Below are 11,096 nucleotides of genomic sequence, written 5' to 3'. Positions count from 1 at the left end.
TTTTCAACCAATTTATTGGATTCGTTGAGCTTAGCAATCAAATCATCATTTTCACCAATGAATTTGTTGAAATTTTCATGAAACTTCTTAGCCTTTTTCTTTAAGAGTTTGACATTTGGAATATCAACAACACCCAAAGAATCAAGTAACATGTCATCACAATCATAAAAGTTAACACTCATAGAGGAATTTTCACAAACACATGGCATGCCACAATCATCAACAACCAAAGAAGCATACAGATTACAATCCATGGCAAAACACAAGGGGTCAAGGATCACACTTAAGTATTTAAACCACAACAAGTGTACTCGCTCTGATACCAATTGAAAGTTCAAATAGCGTATAAAACACCAATGAACGTTTAGATCCTCAAATACAAAATTACCAACACAAGCTTATAGACAAACAATATATGTGTGGAATGATGAATATTAGCTAAACACAAATTGGTAAAACACTCTAAATGAAAATTAATCACAACCACAACAGTAATTAAAATGTAAAAAGTAAGGGAAGAGAGATGCAAATACAAAGATAACACAACAATGTGTTATCGAAGAGGAAACCGAAGCACTCAGTGAAAAACCTCTCCGCCGCCCTCCAAGCGGTCAAATAATCCACTAGAGAATGAAGTTGGGATACACGAATAGCAATAGACCCTCCAAGCCTAATTTACCCGATGCATCTAAGCCCTCCAAATTTCTTGCTCCAACAGGGTTATGCCGAACATTGTCTTCTCTAACTTACCGGATCTCGCAATAAGCCCATCGTATCTGCCATCCTTGGCATCTTCCAATACTTTCCAAGCTCCAAAAACACTCTCAACACTTTGAATGGGTGTGGGTAGTGTTTGGGTACGAATCTCTCTCAATGGGTATAACAATGGGAGAGGGAATGAGAAAAGACTACAAAGATTTCTCTCTAATAATAAGTAGCTCTCTCTAATAGGGTGGGTGTGTTGCATAAACCTCTCTTAGGGTTTTTCTCTCAATAGACTTCTTTTTCTGCACATTACATTTTGTGGGTATAAGGGTATTTATAGTAGGGTATGAGATAGAATGTGAAAAGTCAGTTTTTAGCAACACAGGGCATTTTGGCGACTCGGCCTCGTGACTGGAACGAGTCGCGAGTTAACTACCAGGCCAGAATGTACTTTTTGTCCTGTAGTGCTCTAGCTATTGTGACCCTTTAGCTTCTTGCATGCTTCACACGTGTGGTACTTTAGCAACTTGCCAATCTCAAGTCAATCGCGAGATTCAGTTGCGAGACTCCTCTTGAATGCACACAACTTGAATTTCTTCACACTCTCTCACACACAACCCTTACATTATTCCCACCTAAATATAGGGTTTCTACATGTTGAATTACAAGAAAATTTGGCATGGAATAAAGCCAACACATGGTTGATTAAATTCAAACTTACAGTTACAAACTATTTTACAAAAAAATTTACAAATTGCTGATGTGGTGAGTGATTATTGGTAAATGAAAAAATGATATTAATGATGAGCTTAGATGAAAACCAATAAGAGATTGGCCACATCAACATTTTGTACAAATGTTGTAAAATAGTTTGTACCTATAACATTACTCTTGTTTTTTAACGTGATAAGAGATCCAAGCTCCATGTTTTTTCAACTCATACAGACTATTTTCTAGGCCCATGAATTTTGATCACTAAATTCATACTGTTTTTTTTTTTAATAATAACAAATTTGATAGTTACAATAATGGGGAATAGAGATTTGATCCCTACTCTCTCTCTCTCTCTCTCTCTCTCTCTCTCTCTCTCTCTCTCTCTCTCTATATATATATATATATATATATATATAATTGAAGTCTTTAACTTTTGGTTGACTTTTCCATAATTTTCCACATTAGCATTTTTTTTATTTATATTTTTTAATTTGATTTAGGACTTTCAAGATGTATTCAAATGCAAACATCTCTACTCTTATGCAGTTTTCTATTTTGTTTTGGACTTTTCCTTTTCTCCTTCTCTAATTCCACGATCACTACATCACTATTAGGGTTTGGTTGTCCCCAAAATGTCAGGTAACAATTTGTTATTTTGTGAGTTGTAGGTCACAAGTAGAGTGAAGACTAATAACAATGCCATCACAGCATATGAAGAAGGTCATTATTGATAATCAAAGAAACTTGCCAACTTGATTGACCTTGTTTTCTTAATAAAGGAGAACTAGTTGTTCTAATTAATTACAATGCTCTTATCATGTTGAAAATTTTATAACCAATCACAAAGTGTCAAGTTGTACTTAGTGGAAACCATCAATGACATATTCTAAGTGTCATTGAATAGAAATTACAAAAAAATACTTAAGAGCCAATCACATGTTGATACGTGCTAAATATTTTAATTTTATTGAAATGAGTGGCTAATTAAATATTGTTGTGTGTTATTTTAAATAAAGACACTTGGCTAGTCAAATAATATCACGTGTCCTTGGAAAAACAAGATGTAAAGTCCCTTCATTTAAATTATGGCACATGTCATCAATGATAGCCAATCATGTATCATTACATTTCCTTAAGATTCCTACAAATAGACTCTTCTCAGTCTTGTAAGGAGACATTTAGAAGCATATATTGAAACTCTATCAAAAATTCAAAATCAAGTTGTAAAACCTATTAGAACTTTAACCTTCGACTACGAAGAACATTCAAATCATCCTCCTAAATCTCAAAAGTCACTAGAATTAACCTAAAAAGCCTCTAGAGACTTCAAAAGACTACAAAGTAATGAAGCGCTATGGATTCATTCCTCCGAAGCCCCAAATAAATTTTACATCAAAATCTTCGAATACGAAGAAAATTCGAAGAATATTCAATGATTCTTCATAGTCTTAGATTTCTATTAAAATTAAGGTCTAAAGCCTCCAAAAACTTCAAGAATTCTAATATGTCAAAACTTTATAAGATTCAAGCCCCAATTCCCCAAAGAACTTCCACTGCAAACCTTCAATGGTCAAGAACATTCAAAGAACCCACAAAGAAGACGTAGAATATGAAGAATGAAGAATCTTTAACAAGTGCACAATCAGTGATTCATTGCAGTTTCATTCCAAAGACCTTTCAATCCACTTTCCAATCCAAATGGAGGACATTTTATGTTTGAATCAAGACTGAATCAAGACATTTTATGTTTGAGTCTTGTGACTCGTGAGGCCTCGATTGCATTGAAGTGTTATTTGTACAACTATTGGGAGGTATTTTCGATATTTGAGAATACATTACCTTCCGTAGGTGTACTATGGTAATTTAATACGTGCACGTAGCTTACTAATAATAAATAAATAAATCCTATTTTGGATGAACCATCTAATTTGGTAGAGCATTTACAAATTACAATGAGTTCAATAGAGTTTGAGCAAAATTTTGCTTGAAAGTCATTTTTACTATTTTAACAAGCTATCATTTCAAATTTATCCTTTTCTAACAAATTCTCTATTTTTCTATATATATATATATATATATATACATATATGCACACACTAATTTATGATCCCTAAACTTTTTTTGTAATGTGTCATAATGATAAAAGGTTGACAACGTTAATGACATATAAACCCTATTTTGGGCGAACCACCTAATCTTTTAGGGAAAATTATTAGGTACTTCCGGAGTACTATAAATGCGTACTCCCTCCTCTCACATGAATGGTGGGTCCCACCATGAATTTAATTAGTGGGACCCACCATTTATGTGAGAGGAGGGAGTATGCATTTATGGTATTCTGGGAGTACACAATAATTTTCCGTCTGGTAGAGCATTTACAATGAATTTAGTAGAGTTTGAGTGAAAATTTTGCTAGAAAGTTTCTATTTGAACTACCTACACTTTCAAATATATCCTCTTCTAACAAATTTCCTATTTTTTTTATTTTTAAATTCCTTCCTTATTCTTTCATCAAACAATCATAGTTATCACAAATCTACAATTTTCTTCACCAGCTCCACCCAAATCCACACAAGTGACAATTTCATCCCAAAATTCCAAAATACAAAATTTAACACATCATCCAAACCCATTTTCATTCACATAACCCATCAAAGAAAATAAATTTTACCTGTAGAACCTTCCCCTCGAACTCAGAGAGAGAAAGACACTTCAAAACACAGCAAGCAAATAAAAGAAATTTCACTTGTACAAATCCTCAAAACCCAAATTCTTAAGTGTCACTTTGATCCAAACTCTAATCAAATCACCTGAACACATTTCCACTGTCGGAGTGTCGTTTTAAACTATTGGCAAGAGGCGAGCTATACCTCAAACAAGCAACGGTAGTACTGAACTATGCCTCTCCACAATTGGCTACAATATACTGATCTCCCTATATCTTCCCACCCATTTGGGTTCTCTCTTCAATGGAGAACCACTACATTATCTAGCCTTGTTATATACTCAAGAATATCGTTAAGTTACTATATAGCAAAGTCAAAAAAATTTTGAGAAATTGTTGAGCTCGTTGGAGATGAAAAAGAATAATGCTATGTACTAACAATTTTCAAAATAGTTGAGAAAGCATATTTTGTTAGTTTTCACACAGGTCCATCACTTATGATGCCTTGTAATCTACCATATATTTGTAAAAAATGTTGTATCTCTAGATTTATTAATATGAAATATGAGTATTACTAACTAAAATTAGGAAAAAATAGGGTTTGTGCTAAGCTTATTGTGCATGCTCTGATTCACTTGCTTTATTTACTTCTATACTTATTCTTACTCCTACCACGTGTAGGAAAATAAGGATAAATGAACAAGTTTGATTCAACAATACAAACCCTAAAAAATTAGTAATGACAAAAATAAATAGATAGAGTTAGAAAGATCTCACAAACTATAGAATCACGCAAAATGCGTTGTCTTTAAAGGTTGATTTGTGCCACCCGGAGTAGAACTCGGTGTGAATGGCTCTCTTGATCGAACAACCCCCCAAGATTAGACTATAGTGATTTTTTCAAGTTGATCACACACTCAAGCAAGAAGAACTAAGAACAACCTTAATTTGCCTTTCCTTAAAACTAAAAATTGATGCTGAAAGTTTTAGTGGAGATGAGCATAAAAAAATACCGTAAAACAGAGGTAGGAGGCGACTGCTGTAGTTGAAAAACTGAAGACCTAAAGAGTGGAAAAGAGGGGTTAATATACTAACTAATGTGAGGGCTAAATGGCTGCATGCAATGGTCATTGTGCAAGCCAACGGGTAGTACATTAAATGCCCCAACGGGCTACTTGTTTAATGCCCAACAGGCAAAACCAAATTGGGCTAAAGGAAAAGAAATAGAAAAGGAATGAGAAACAAGAGAGATAGAGACAAGCCTAAATCCAACCCAAGCCCAACTCTAACCCTTAGCCCATTATCTTTCAAGCTAACACTTAAGTGGTGCTATGGTTTATAAACATATATGAAAGCTCATCTCTAACCAATGTGGGACACAAGCATATTTAAAGTGTTTGAAACACACATACTCCAACAATCCCCCACATGTTACAAACACTAAACTAGGAAAAACAATAAATTCAAGAAGGCATGCATCAATATGGTACCCTAAGGTTTTAACCATACTTAGGGTAAATAAGTAGGAACTACTAGACAATGGTAGAGTTAGACTCTTTTAACCAAGCTATTAGATAACCAAACTTACCACCCACATACCTTTCTTTACCAAGGTTGTTCCATAAGCGTGTTGGTGCCTTATACAGGCCATGCATCATTGGGTTTCATGAGAGCTCTAGAGACCTACCCAAGTCTCATAGGAAGCGGCACAACTTCCACTCCCACATAGGTGGCATCCATCAAGAGTGTGTGCAGTACACCTCATCCCAACAGGTAGGGACTATGGATCCATTAAGAGCTAGAGCTCAACCTCCAACAATCTACAACTTAGCACTGTCTCACACCATGGGGATGGACTCATCACTAATCTCCTCAATGACCTTTACCCATTTAACCCCTTGCATGAAATCACTCATCATAGAGGTTGGGCATTGGCCATAGTGTCACAATTTGGGTATCAGTCCTATCCCCCTCGATGTCTTACTCACCAGCCTTCTTGCTAGTGGCTTGGTCAAAGGATCGGCCAAATTCCTTTCTGGTCTCACAAAGTCCAAGGACATTACACCATTATCAATGAGCTGCCTCACAATATTGTGCCTCCATTGGATATGTCGACTTGTCCCATTATAGATTTTGTTCTTAGCACGTGCTATGGCAGCTTGGCAATCACAATGCATGCAAATAGAGGCAATAAAGTTAGTATACAATAATATATCAATTAACAAACTCCTAAGCCACTCGGCTTTGGACCCAGCCTTTTCTAAGGCTACTAACTCTGATTCTATGGTGGATCTCGCTATGCAAGTCTGCTTGGATGATTTCCAAGAGACAGCCCCTTTAGCTAGTGTGAACACATATCCACTAGTGGGCTTTACCTCATCTATATCAGAGATCCAATTAGCATCACAATATCCTTCTAATATAGCAGGATAACCACAATATGACAAACCATAATCAAAAGTACCCTTTAAATATCTCAACAGTCTAGATATTGCATCCCAATTTTCAATACTAGAATTATGAGTATCAACAACATATGCAATATCAGGGCGAGTACAGTTTTTCAAAAACATCAAACTACCAATGATTTGTGCATATTTATCTTGTGAAACACTGTCACCACGATTTTTAAACAAGTGCACCTTTGAGTCAAAAGGAGTAGACATAGGTGACATAAGTGTTCAAACTTTTTAAGAATTTTCTCTACATAGTGAGATTGTGATAGTGTAATGAAATCATTATCCCTAAGGATCTTGATGCCCAAGATTATATTTGCCTCACCCAAGTCTTTCATATCAAAATTAGAGGCAAGAAAGTGCTTAGCATCATGCACAACATCAAGGCTAGTTCCAAATATAAGTAAGTTATCAACATATAAACATATAACAACACCTTCATTATTAATAAACTTGCTATATATGCATTTATCGGCACCATTGATCACATACCCATGTGTAAGCATAACATTATCAATTTTTTTCATGCCATTGTTTAGGTGCTTGTTTTAAACCATATAAAGATTTAACCAACTTACAAACTTTATGTTCTTGTCCAAGAACTACATAACCCTCAGGTTGCTTCATATAAATTTCTTATTCTAAATCACCATTTAGAAAAGCAGTTTTAACATCCATTTGATGTACTACAAGTTTGTAAATAGAAGCAATAACAAATAAAATTCTAATAGATGCAATTCTAGTAACCGGAGAATAAGTATCAAAATAATCTACATTATGTTTTTGCTTATAGCCCTTAGCCACTAAGCGAGCTTTAAACTTATCAATTGTACCATCCAGTTTTAATTTCCTTTTAAACACCCATTTGCAACCAATAGGTTTAACCTTGGGTGGAAGCTCAACTAATTCCCAAGTACGATTAGATATAATAGATTCTAATTCGTTATTAATTGCTTCCAACCAAAAAGGTGCATCTACAGATTTAATTGCATCATAGTAACTTACAGGTTCATCTTCAACAACATAGGCAAGGAAATCGTTACTGTAATTCTTTTCCTTCCTAGCTCGCTTGCTCCTTCTTATTTCTTGCACATCATAAAAAAAGTCATTAGAAATTTCAATAGAATCATGCAATACTTTTTCCTTATTTTTCAAAGGAAACACATGCTTAAAGAATATGGCATTTTCGGATTCAATGATAGTGTATGATTCTAATATATCATTTTTGATGACAATAAATCTATAGCATGAACTATTGCAAGCATAACCAATAAACACACAATCACATGTTCTAGAACTAAGCTTTTTCCTTTTAGGCTCTGGTCATATGACCTTAGCCAAGCACCCCCACGCTTTGAGGTATTCCAAGTCAGGCTTACGCCCTTCCCAAAGTTCATAAGGAGTTTTACCGGTTTTTTTATAGGGTACTTTATTTTGAATATAACAAGCCGAAAGAATGGCCTCCCCCCACATGTTGGAAGATAGCCCAAAACCAACAAGCATAGCATTCATCATCTCTTTAAGAGTTCTATTTTTCCTTTCGGCTATTCCATTAGATTCTGGTGAATAAGGTGGAGTTACCTCATATATTATGCCATTTTGTTCGCGAAATTCCTTAAAAGGATTAGACTCATATTCACCACCTCTATTGGTTCTAAGTCTTTTAATTCTTTTATTCTTTTGGTTCTCAACTTCACTTTTATGCTTTATAAACATCTCCAAAGCTTCATCTTTGGTTCTTAGTAAATAAATTTTAGTGAATCTAGGGTGGTCATCAACAAAGATCACATAAAATCTTTTACCACCTCTAGTCATGGTGTGTTTTAAATCACCCAAGTCACTATGTACCAATCCAAGAAGCTCGGTTTCTCTTGTTATGGATTTACAAGGTTTCTTGGTGATTTTAGTTTTGGCACAAATTTCACATTTGTCCATATTAGCTTCACTTAGTGAGTTAATAATTCCACATTCTTTCATTTTCTTTATATAGCCAATATTAACATGTCCAAGTCTACCATGCCAAATATCAATGGAATCAACTAAGTAAGCACAAGAAGATGAATATTTTTCATTAATAACTTGATCAACATTAAGTACAAAGAGACCTTCATCATCATAGCCCTTACCAACAAAGACGTCATTCTTTGTTAACGTAACTATGCCACCATCAAATAAAACTTTAATACCAGCCTTACCAAGTAAATGTACCGAAATGAGATTGTGTCGAAAGTGAGGTACATGTAGGACATTATTGAGTGAAAGAGTTTTACCGGAAGATAGCTTCAAGAGTACCTTCCCTTTACCACTCACCGACACGGACCTATTGTCCCCAACAAAGACACATTCGGTGCCTTCCACCATAGGAGTGTAGGAACTAAACTCCTATTTAAATGTACCAATGTGTCTTGTGCAAGCCGAGTCAACTACCCATCCCTTCACTTTTGTCACCAAGTGTGCCTCACACACCACCGCCGCAATGATCTCTTCAATTTGCACCACATTTGCCTTATTTGATGTAGAGCCTTTGTTGTTGTTCTTATTGTTGTTGAAGTTGCCTCTTGCTCTATATGTTGCCGCATAATGACCTACTTTGCCACAAATAAAATAATTACCCTTTTTCTTTTGGATTTGAGGATTTGGGCCATTTTTATTATGAAATTTTCCTTTTCCCTTGAAATCATGTTTCTTATTATGTTTTGGAGGTCTAGAGGGTCCTCCCTCTACAACATTAGCCTTGGAAGTAAATTCCTTAGCTCTAAAAACCTTTTCCGACATCCTATTTGTTTCTTCAATTTGAATATCAACGATAGTATGTTGAAGATTCAAACAGGTTCTATGGTGGCTATACCGGTGTTTATACTCTTTCCAAGAGTCCAGCAACTTATACACAAGGTCATGAGCCATAAACCTCTCGGGTAAGACATCACCCTTTTTAGTTAAGTCGGATACTAATTTTTGAAAATCTTCAATTTGGCTAGAAACACTTTTTTCCTCAACCTTTTGAAAAGACATAAATTTAGCCGTAGCAAACTTTTTAGCACCCTCATCCTCAAACCCATAACGACCATTAAGTTCATCCCATAAATCTTTAGCACAAGTAAAATGACAATAATTATCAAACAACTTGTTAGATAAACCACACTTAATAGTATGAACACATAATTTATTTGTTTTTTCCCACTTTGCTATTTTTTTAGGATAATCTTCGGGTTTAGGCTCATAAAGAACCCGGTCAATTTCGGTAAATTCCAAGATGGGCAAAACTCTTTCTTTCCAACGCTTAAAATTATTTCCATCAAAAGCCTCAAGCTTTGAGCCTCAAGCTTTGTAATTTCCGAAATGACCTTAAGAGAATCAACAACTTGTTTCTTCATTTTTAAAACACACTATTCAACCTTTAAAATTGTAGGAAAATAAGGCTAACTGAACAAGTTTGATTCAACAATACAAACCCTAAAAAATTAGCAATGACAAAAATAAATAGATAGAGTTAGAAAGATCTCACAAATTATAGAATCACGCAAAATTCGTTGTCTTTAAAGGTTGATTCGTGCCACCCGGAGTAAAACTCAGTGTGAATGACTCTCTTGACCGAACAACCCCCCAAGATTAGACTACAGTGATTTTCTCAAATTGATCACACACTCAAGTCAGAAGAACTAAGAATAACCTTAATTTGCCTTTCCTTAAAACTAAAAATTGATGCTGAAATTTTTAGTGGAGATGAGCATAGAAAAATAGAGCAAAATAGAGGTAAGAGGCGGCTACTGTAGCTGAAAAAACTAAAGAGCTAAAGAGTGGAAAAGAGGGTTTAATATACTAACTGATGTGAGGGCTAAATGGCTGCATGCAACGGTCACTGTGCAAGCCAACGGGCAGCACATTAAATGCCCCAACGGGCTGCTTGTTTAATGCCCAACGGGCAGAACCAAATTGGGCTAAAGGAAAAAAAATAGAAAAGGAATGACGAACAAGAGAGATAGAGACAAGCATACTTAAAGTGTTTGAAACACCCATATTCCAACACCACGCACATGCGCATACAGGCCTTTGGAGGTTTTGTTTAAAATTTATGAAATATAAAGGTGATGTTCATATGTACTGAAATTTAATTCGTACAATAGTCATATTTCAAGTTTCCGCACGATTTTATCTGTGTTAAGGGAATAATCTCTTTGCCTTAAATCTTAGGTTATCTAAACCTTCTGTTGCCTTGGCTTGGTTGAGTGGTTTTTCTTAACTCTCAGTCAAAAGTTTTGAAGGCAAGTTTGTGACCATCTTAACACTAATTAAAATATCTCCCTTGGATTAGAAGGTTGCTCCAATCTCCATTCGAATCTGAAAATAAACTATAGTAAATGACAGTACCAGGGACGGAGCCAGGATTTTAAGTTAAGGGGGGCGACTTTGACCTCTAGTTTGGCAGCTTCTTAGTCGTGGAGGTTTTTTTTTTTTTAAATTTTTAATGTGTGCATTTGCTAGGTAAAGACAAAATTATTCTATTTAAAACTTTTTAAAGGGCAATTATTTATTTGAGTAAAATTGGTTAATTAGAC

Source organism: Castanea sativa, chromosome 3, assembly GCF_040712315.1.
Source record: "Castanea sativa cultivar Marrone di Chiusa Pesio chromosome 3, ASM4071231v1".
Lineage (NCBI taxonomy): Eukaryota > Viridiplantae > Streptophyta > Magnoliopsida > Fagales > Fagaceae > Castanea > Castanea sativa.
Note: the sequence above shows the minus strand (reverse complement) of the source record.